The sequence below is a fragment of the Fukomys damarensis genome, unplaced genomic scaffold (assembly GCF_012274545.1).
Source record: "Fukomys damarensis isolate Sample0158 unplaced genomic scaffold, DMR_v1.0_HiC HiC_scaffold_33, whole genome shotgun sequence".
NCBI lineage: Eukaryota > Metazoa > Chordata > Mammalia > Rodentia > Bathyergidae > Fukomys > Fukomys damarensis.
This window is the reverse complement of record NW_022900945.1, coordinates 47,636,752-47,646,457: the sequence shown is the minus strand read 5'-3', so window position 1 is coordinate 47,646,457 and position 9,706 is coordinate 47,636,752. Positions and strand designations below refer to the sequence as shown.

General features: G+C 38.0%; 1 long non-coding RNA gene across 3 annotated transcripts in view; it reads right to left on the bottom strand.

The window, feature by feature from the left end:
• Nucleotides 1-9,706, bottom strand: part of LOC104866950 — a 191,582-nt gene that overhangs the window by 9,914 nt on the left and 171,962 nt on the right. The window contains exons 3-4 of one of the 3 annotated variants that reach the window (XR_781618.2): nucleotides 4,907-5,098; nucleotides 4,322-4,747 (exon numbers count right to left, since the gene is read on the bottom strand). This is a non-coding gene — a long non-coding RNA (uncharacterized LOC104866950). Of the gene's footprint in view, nucleotides 1-4,321; nucleotides 5,099-9,706 lie in introns of those variants that run through there. The other 2 variants (XR_004515051.1, XR_781617.3) reach the window with 2 other exon arrangements.

Genomic DNA, 9,706 nt, shown 5'->3' with positions numbered 1-9,706 from the left:
TTAAATGTGCCATTTCACAGACACACACACACACACACACACACACACAGGCACACATATCTAGGGAACAAGATACTTAAAAGCCCCCATTCTATTGGTAACCTAACCCTGTAAATCAACAGTCAAAATGTTAAGTTCCATTTATGCTTGTAGTTGTAGTAATGCAACAAGCTTTAATAAATATTTATAGTCAACACCCTAAAACTGATAAGCTGATAATGTTTTCCCCTGAAGACTAGAGAAAATAAGAAGTATAGAGATTCAAGTATCTAGACTTAAAATAAGAAATTTTAGATACTTTGCAGAATAAATTTCACTAAAACACACACATACTCATACACAGAAATAAATTTAGTAGAATTTACTACAAGCAAGAAAGCAGTCTGAAGAAAAGTTGCTTTGGCTTGCAAAAAGGTGAATATGTTAAAATGGAAAGCGTAACTTAAATATAGCTTTAAAGATTATGGACTCCACCCTATTTCCACCATGCAAAATATTCCCAACATATCTTTCATTTCTGGTCAATTTAATCCCCAGTAGACTTCCCCCCCTTCTTTCAGTCCTACTTCATTCAGTAGGTATGAAAGATGGATACAAGTTAATTTTAGTAAAAGTAAATCTGAGGTAGGAAAAATTCTATATTAAAAAACTATATTCCAAGGTCAGCTAGACAAAGCCCTGCCTCAGTGATTATATGTTTTGCATGATACTTGCTAATACCACCATTAGTGTGGGTAATCAATATCTGTATGGAAACAATGCATGAAAATATCGGCATGCACATACACAGAAGGGCAGCAGGAGGAATACATTTGCTTGAACTCATGGTTGTTAAGTCAGGAGGGCTGCATAAGTTCAGGCCTGAGCTGGCAGTGGATGAGCCTGGAGTTTGACCACATTCTAAGTTTAGGGGCAGGCAAGTGGAATGGAAGGACTGGTCTATGGTATGAAAAGAGCAGGTAAGGAGCAAGAACCTAATCAAATTGTGGCAGGAATAGAGGGTAGTCAGTAGTCAAAGATAAAATGAAGAGTTGTTTAGAACTGCCATCAGCTCATATGGGAATTAGATAAATATGAGCCTCTGGGCGGCTACAGCCCATGGCAGGATTCTCAGCTAAACAGGCATGCCTCAGACTGGATATCAGTCCTTAAATGTGTGCTTTTGTTCAGGGTGTGGCCTGTACAACCACACATTACTCAGGTGATATAGCTTGTATCTAGATGTCTCCCCAAAGCATCATGAGTTAATAGATATAGCTTTTCAGAGGTGGCTGGATCTAGGGTTTGTGAATATGGATTAAGGGTATGTGATAACTAAATGGGTTTAGCATGGTTCTGGGTGTAGACAATGGAAGCCCCACCCTGAGTGTGGGTAGCACCAATCAATAGGCTTGTACACTGTGTGAACTATAAAGGAACAGAAGGAAGGCAGGCTGCTGCTGCTTTCTGTGTACCCTGCCATGGACTGTTTCTCTTCTACCATGCCCCTCTGTCATGTTGCCCTGCCCTACAGCCAGCTGACTATGGGCTGAAACATCTAAAAACTGTGAGCTGAAATAAACCTTACCTTCTTAAACTTGTGGGTGTTTGGTATTCTCAGCAATGAGAAAAGTAACTAAGAGGAAAACCCTTAAGGAATAAGGTATTAGTCATTGCATTTGTCATTGTGACAAAATGCAAGTTAAATGATAAAAGATTTATTTGGTTCACTGTTTCAGAGGTTCATGGTCACTTGGCTCCATTGTTTCTGGGCCCAGGGTGAGGCAGAACATCGTGGAGGAAGGATGTGGCAGAGGAAAGTTGCTTACCTCATGGCATCCAGGAGTAGAAAGGGTGGCAGAGTAGAGTGTTGGGAAAGGGCCAGGGACAAAATAAACCCTTCAAAGCCATTCCCCCAGTGACCGGTTTCATCTGATTAGGCTCCCCTTCCTAATAAGTCCATTTAGATAATAATTCATCAATGGATTAATCAATTTGATGAAGTTAGAGCCTACATAATCTGATCACTTTCCAAAACCTCATCAGCTGGCAACCAAGCCATCAACATCATGAGCCTTTTGGAGGACATTTAGGATGCCAACCATGGTCAGAATGATTTGGAGATAATATTATAAAAATAAAATTTAAAATATTATATTCAGCATTAAAATTATATGAAAGGACAAAAGTAAAATGTATCTCCCTCAAATCCACTGCTAGTGTTACTTTCTTGCATATTCTAGAAAAAAACTACATAGCATAAAATTCATATATAATATTTATATAATATCTAATACATATATACACACAAAACATTTTATATTCACCTAAAGTGTTCCTATTATGCATACTTTTCATACTTTGCTTTTTTCACTTGATGTATTTTGAAACAGTTTATATCTGTACATGTTAACTTACTTATTTCTCTTTATTGGATATATGGAATCCCATGATACTCTAGGAGTTAAACCAATCTTTTGCTATTAGACATTTAGACTCTTTCCGGTCTCCTACTTTTCTGATACTTCAACAGAAGCCTGTCTTCTATATCTGATATTCTGCCCTCTCATTGGATCATTCTGCTGTGTAAACTTTTAACGAAATTTTTAATCTCCTTAATATCTGTTTGAATGTGTTTCATGGATTCCATTTCTTTCCTATGCTGGGTATTCATGGTTTCCATCATTTTCCTAAGCTCTATTTTTTATCTGTATCTGCTCTAGAATCACTAAACATGTCTTTCATTTTAGTCACCATCTCTGTAGTTACCTGAGAAATCATCTCTGATTTGATTTTTTTCTAGACCCTCTTTCATCTTCTTTGTTACTTCTGCTGTTATCATCCAGAGAGTTCAGGTGGGTGACTTTTGGATTGTTCCACCTCATTGCCCTCTGGGTTTGCCTTTGGTGAGCTGGAAATCTGGGGTTGCATCTTGTTTCAGTGTCCTCTCCTTTTCTTTTCTTTTTAGTTTAATTCATGGATTGATGCTAGTAAATTGCTTATGGTAAGTATCTTTACTAGTATCTTTGCTAGTGTTTAGAACCCTTAGGAAAGGACTACTCCTCAGAGGTGTCTTCCAGCTATAGTTGGTTTTTGGGTTTTGAGTCTGTTGCAACATCCTACCTCTTTATTAGGAATGAGAATTTATTGGGGATGAAAAGTTGCTGTCTATCTGGCCTACCCTCCTGGTCTTTGGTACTGACCTATGGTATTGTTTATGACCCTTAGGTGATCTCAGTCTTGGTATACCAGGAAGAATAGCTAATTAGAACAATTATGTCACCTTGGCTAAAGTAGTACAATCAGCAACAACAATCGCATCAAACACAGACTAAAAAATGATACTGTCATAACTATTAATTTGTCACCTTTAACTGTATGAACTGGATTTGTGGTTATATAACAAAATCTAAAACAAACCAGAAAAATGTTTGCAGTACATAAGCCCTCAGTGTAGTGATTTTACCCTTAGGGGAGAAAATTTAAAAAGAGGTAGGGGAAAAATAAAGAAAAAGAAGGAGGAGGAGGAGGAACAGGAAGAAGAAGAAGAAAAGATTAGAAGCAAGGCTAGGGGACAAAGGAAGATTATGCAAACTTTGGGAAACTGTTGAACAAGATAGGAGGTAAAGAGAGAAGGAAGAAAAACCAAGGATGGAACAAATCAACAATAATAACAAAAAAAACCAAAACAAAACTAGAAACCATGTTCACACTCATAAAAATAAGAGCAAACAAGAAAAAACAAAACAAAAACAAAGAAAGAAAAGAAAAAAATGTGCACCTCAAGGCATATCTCTGCTGTCACTGGTAGACAATGGGGGCAACATACAAACCTGAGTGGATTATCCCATCAAATCAGCTGTAACTTTATATCTTGGTAGTGGATAATCCCAGCAAGCTTGCATGTTTAGCTTCTCTGAAGTTCAGGCTGGTTTCTGGCTGTGAGGCTAGAACTGGGCCTGTGAAGCCTGCAACAGTCCACATGCCCACCAGCCCCACAGGCTCAAAGTGGACTTCTGACCTCCTTCTGATTTGAACTGTGACACTACACTGGAAGCCACTAGAAGGAGTGGGCCTGTAGCTGTTCTGAGTTTTGAGCTCAGTTGGCCCCTCTCCAAGATGGCTACCAGTCGATCATTCTCTCCTGGGAACATCCAAGCCCCAACAACTCACCAACCATTACAGTCCACTGAGTCCACTGCTCTGCTCCACTGGTGAATTTCTCCATGGAAGTCTCTGGGGTCACCAGGGTCACTGGTAGTCACAGTTTGTGGGCAGGTTTGAGCTGTCCTTCCCACACAGTGCATCCAGGCTCAGGTGGAGGCGACACCTTTTACCTCCTTCTTTGTTCTCTCTTAGCTTTCCCCATGGGCAAAAATTCTTGCTTCAGATCCTGCCTGGATCCTGGGGACCCATTTCCCTCCTTCTTCTCTTCCTCACATTACTTTATTTCAGTGCCTGGACACCAAACCTCAGAGAGGCCCTTTATTGGCTGTTCACCCTTCCATCATCTTCCCAGAAGTCCTCTTTTCTGATACTTCAATAAGTGTCTTTTTATATCAGTCTTGGTATATTGGCTGGGTAAGGAGAATGGAATGGAATCACTGGACTGTGTCCAGTTTGGGTCACTGTGAGCTAAAAACAATGGTGCAGAGGTTGGCCTGGTAAGTTTCTTGCCTTCACCAAACTTACCTTATGATGGTGGCTGATGCTGAATGGGCAGCACATTGGGAAACGCATAACTTGCTGACACAAAATGCAATTCCCTCTGTGAAAAGAGTAATAGAATGATATACGAATTAGCCTCTGCAGTACCCACCTACAACGCTAACCATTGAGCTGGAGAAAGGCCTCCTTCTGCTTTACACCGCTGGATAGATGACAAGGACTGTAAAGTTGCTGGAACAGAACTCTGAGGAATGCAGACCTTGAATGGCAGCTATGGACCCAGCTTCACTTGAGGAACTTATTGCCAAGACAATAGATCTTTTGATAATTTCCTCTGGCTCTGCAGTTAAGATCCATTTCAGAGCTTCTGTGTTCTATTTGTATTTCCTGTGGAGAGCAGTTCAGTTGGCTGAATTTTACTGAATTATGCGTGACTCTGCTTCCAGGTTTCCTAAAATGAGAAATTGAGGAAAAAATTATATTAATGACCTTCTTTCTTCCTGAGGGTTCAATCAAATGATAGGAAAGCAATCTGCATAGTAATTATAGCACCTCTCCAAGTGAATCCCTGCGCTTCAGTGGAGAAGAGCATGGAAGTCCTATCTATAATGAAATTCAGGTCCATTTGCTTTTAAATCATAGAGAGGTTAATTCAGGCTGTGCAGTCACAATCGGCAGTAACATAATAAATAACATACTGGCCTTTGGGCAGCTCACACTCTTCTCCTCAACTGTGGAGGGTCACAGGAAATAAACTATCACCTGGACAAGGCTTGTGCTGACAGGGAACTCAATCTGTGACTGTGGGGTAAGTACTCTATGAGGGTACCACTGATCATTCTGAATTATGAATGAAAGTCCTGCCTTTTCCAGCATGTGGACAGAAAATATAATGGGCAGAGTTCTTACCCCAACTCTTCAAATCAAAGAATTAATTATAAGACTAGTAGATGATACCGATGCTGATGGGTCATACTTTCAGAGAGTGAGAGGTACTTAGGGGCAAAGGACATATTCCTAAATTTTGGAGAATGCCTACCTACAGAACTCTGTTGGTACTTTTGTTACCATAATGTGATACTTGGGGGATTTATGTAATAATCTAGCATGGCATTCCTCATATTCTTATTGATTGCTCCAGTTAAATTATATGAGTCTTTACTTTCTCAGATTAAATAATTTTTACTTTTAAAGTAAAAATAAATCATTCAATTCTCAGTGTTCTAATAGTAACAAAGAAAATTTAGACCTGAACCAAACCTTTGAACAAGTAGACCTGGAAGATATATACAGAATGTTCCAACATGCAACAACAGAATACACATTCTTCTCAGTAGCACATGGGACATTTTCCAAAATAGACCACATACTAGCACTTAGAACATGCTTAAGTAAATGCAAAGGAGTTGAAATTATTCCATGCATATTATCAGATCATAATACATTGAATTATGAATTAATGGCAAAATAAATCACAAAAGCTACATAAACACATGGAAGTTACATGAAACCCTCCTGAAAAGCCAGTGGGTCACAAATGAAATTAAAGAAGATATTAGACAGTTTTTACAATTAAATGATGATTCCAACACAACATACCAGAATTTATGGGATGCAATGAAAGCAGTCCTCTGAGGGAAATTTATAGCTGTGGATTCTCACATCAGAAAAACATAGCAAACTCAGATAACCTAATGTGGAAATTCAAGCTTCCAGAAAAAGACCAAAATAAACCCAAAACACATACAAAGGAAGAAATTATAAAAAGCAGGAATTAATGTAATGGAGATGAGAAAACAATGCAAAGAATCAATGAATCCAAGAATTGGTTCTTGAAAGATTAAATAAAATAGAGAAATCCTTAGCCAGACTTCTCAAAAAAGGAAAAAGGCTTAAATCTATCCAGTTATGAATAAAAAGGAAAAATCCCAATGGATCCTGCAAATATTCAGCACATCACCACTACCTAGTTCCAGAACCTGTACTTTAATAAGATGGAAAATGCAGAAGAAATGGACAATTCCTAGATATATACAAATTACCAAAGCTGAATCAAGAAGATATAAAAATTCTAAATAATCCAGTATCAGTGATTGAAATTGAACAAGTAATTTAAAAATTACCAACAAAGAAAAGTCCAGGTCCTAAATAATTCACTCTTAAATCCTACAAGAACTTTAGAGAAGATTTAATATCACTATTCCTCAAATTCTTTAAATGAAATTGAAAGGCAACAAACACTCACAAACTCATTCCTGGAAGCAAGCATTACACTGATACCAAAACCAGAGGAGAGCCAAAACAAAAGGGAGAACTACAGGTGCATCTCTTTAATGAACATAGATGCAAAGATTCTCAATAAGATAATAGCAAACAGAGTGCAGCAAATCACCAGGAAGATTATACACCATTAACAAGAAGGATTCATTCCAGAGATACAGGGATGGTTCAACATATGCAAATCAATAAATGTTAACATTAACAGAACCAAGGACAAAAACTACACAATCATCTTAATAGATACATGAAAAGTATTTGACAACGTGCAGCACCCACTCATGATTTAAAAGAAAAAACCCTACAGAAAATGGGAACAGAAGGTCTTTATTTCAACCTGATAAAAGCATGTATAACAAAACACCAGATAACATCATACTTAATGGTCAAAATTGAAAGCTTGTACTCTAAAATTAGGAACAAGACAAGGATGTCTACTATCACCACTCCTATTCATATTGTTCTGGGGACATTAGCCAGAGCAATTAGACAGGGGGAAAAAAATAAAAGGAATAAGGGCAGGAAAGGAAGAAGTTGAATTTTCAGTATTGGTGGATGACATGATACTCTACATAAAAGAAACCAAAAATTCCACCAAAAGACTTCTAGATTTAATAGCCAAATTCATTAGCATAGCAGGATACAAAATCAATACTCAAAAATCAATAGCATTCCTGTACACAAATAATGAACTCACTGAGAGAGGAATTAGGGAAACAACACCTCTCAAAATAGCATCAAGAAAAATGAAATACTCAGGAATTACTCTAATAAAGTCATAATTACTTTTCTCATTGCTGAGACAAAATACCCAACACCCAAAGTTAAAGGAGGAAAAGTTTATTTGGCTTCCAGTTTGTGTAAGTTTCAGTTTGTAGTTGGCTGGCTCCAAGGCAGGGTGGCATGGGAGAGGAACATCACAGAGGAGAATCAGTTATGGTGAGCAGAAGACCATGAAGCAGCAACATAGTGAAAAGGCAGCAAGCAGCAAGTAAGAAGCAGTGACCACAGCAGCCTTCTTTCTGCTCCTTATATCCTATCCCAGTTACCCAACCTTAGGGCAGATAGCACTCTTTCCCAGGGTGGGGCACTGTTAATCCTAGCATTGCTCCATGAATCAATCCCAGTATCACATCCCCTAGATCCAATTTCCTCCAAAAAGCGCCACATATCACTACATGAGGCTCAGGAGACATCTGGATATAAGCCATAACAATACTCTACGTAGAAGACCTCAAAAACTCCACCAAAAGACTCCTAGATTTAATAACCAAATTCAGTAATGTAGCAGGATACAAAGTCAACACTCAAAAATCAATAGCATTTCTGTACAGTGAATATCAAATTCACTGAGAGAAATTAGGGAAACAACACCTTTCACAATAGCATTAAGAAAAATGAAATACTTAGTAATCAATCTAACAAAGGAAGGAAAAGATCTTTACATTGAAAACTATGGTACTCTGCAAAAGGAGATTGAAAAGGATATCAGAAAATAGAAAAGATAGCCCTTGTTCTTGGATAGGCAGAACAAATATACTGAAAAGAGCTAAATTCCAAAAATACTATACAGATTTAATGAAATCCTGATCAAAATATCAACAACATACCTCACAGAACTAGAGAAAACAATCCTAAAATTCATCTGGAACCAGACGAAATCTAGAATAGCAAAAGTAATTCTGAGCAAGGCAAGGCAGGGGGCATTACAATCCCTGATTTGAAATTATACTACAAAGCTACTGTGATAAAAACAGCATGATACTAGTAAAAGGAAACAGACCAGAGGATCAATGCAACAGAGCAGAAGATGCAGAAACAACTCCAGACACATTCAGCTACCTCATCTTTGATAAACACCTTCATTGGAAAAAAAGATAGCCCTTTTAATATATGGTAATTGGAAAACTGGCTTTCTACATGCCGAACTTGAAACCTAGATGCATAACTCTCACCATACCCTAAACAAAAATCAAAATGGGTCAAAGATCCAAATACTAAAACAGAAACACTAAATCTGATGAAATGTAGAAGAGGTATAACTCTTGAAGACATTGATGTAGGCAAATATTTTATGAACAAACCCCCCATCACACAGGAAATATTACAAAGAATAAACAACTGGGACCTCATCTTATTAAAAAGCGTTTGCACAGCAAAATAAACCAACACAGAGCAGAGAGAAAACCTACAGAATGGGAAAACAATTTTTTACCAGCTATTCCTAAGACAAGGACTAATTTGTAGAATATATAACAAAGTCAACAAAATCAGATCCCCCAAATTTAAAGACCCAATCCTAAACTGGGCACCTGAAATGAATAGACACTTCTCAGGTAAAGAAGTACAAACAGCAAATAAATATATGAAAAAAAAATGTTTAACATCACTGGTCATTCGAGAGATACACATTAAAATGACACTTACTCCAGAAAGAATCACTACCATTTAAAAAAAAAAAATCAACCAATAACAAATGCTTGTGAGGCTGTGGGGCAAAAGGAACCCTTCACTGTGGTGGGAATGTAAAAGGAGGCTTCTTTTTTCTGATAAATGCTCTGGCCCCAGAAAGATTTCAGAGAATTCCTTTTTCCCCCCAGATCCCTAATACAACTCTTGCCTATATGAGCTTGCAGTTCTGCGCTATGCAAAGCTTTGTGGTGGATAGGATCAATCCTGGATTTCACCCTGTATTACCTATCCTCTCTCCCTCTCCCTCTCCCTCTCCCTCTCCCTCTTCCCTCTCTCTGTCTCTCTCTCTGTCTCTCTCTCTCTCTCTCTC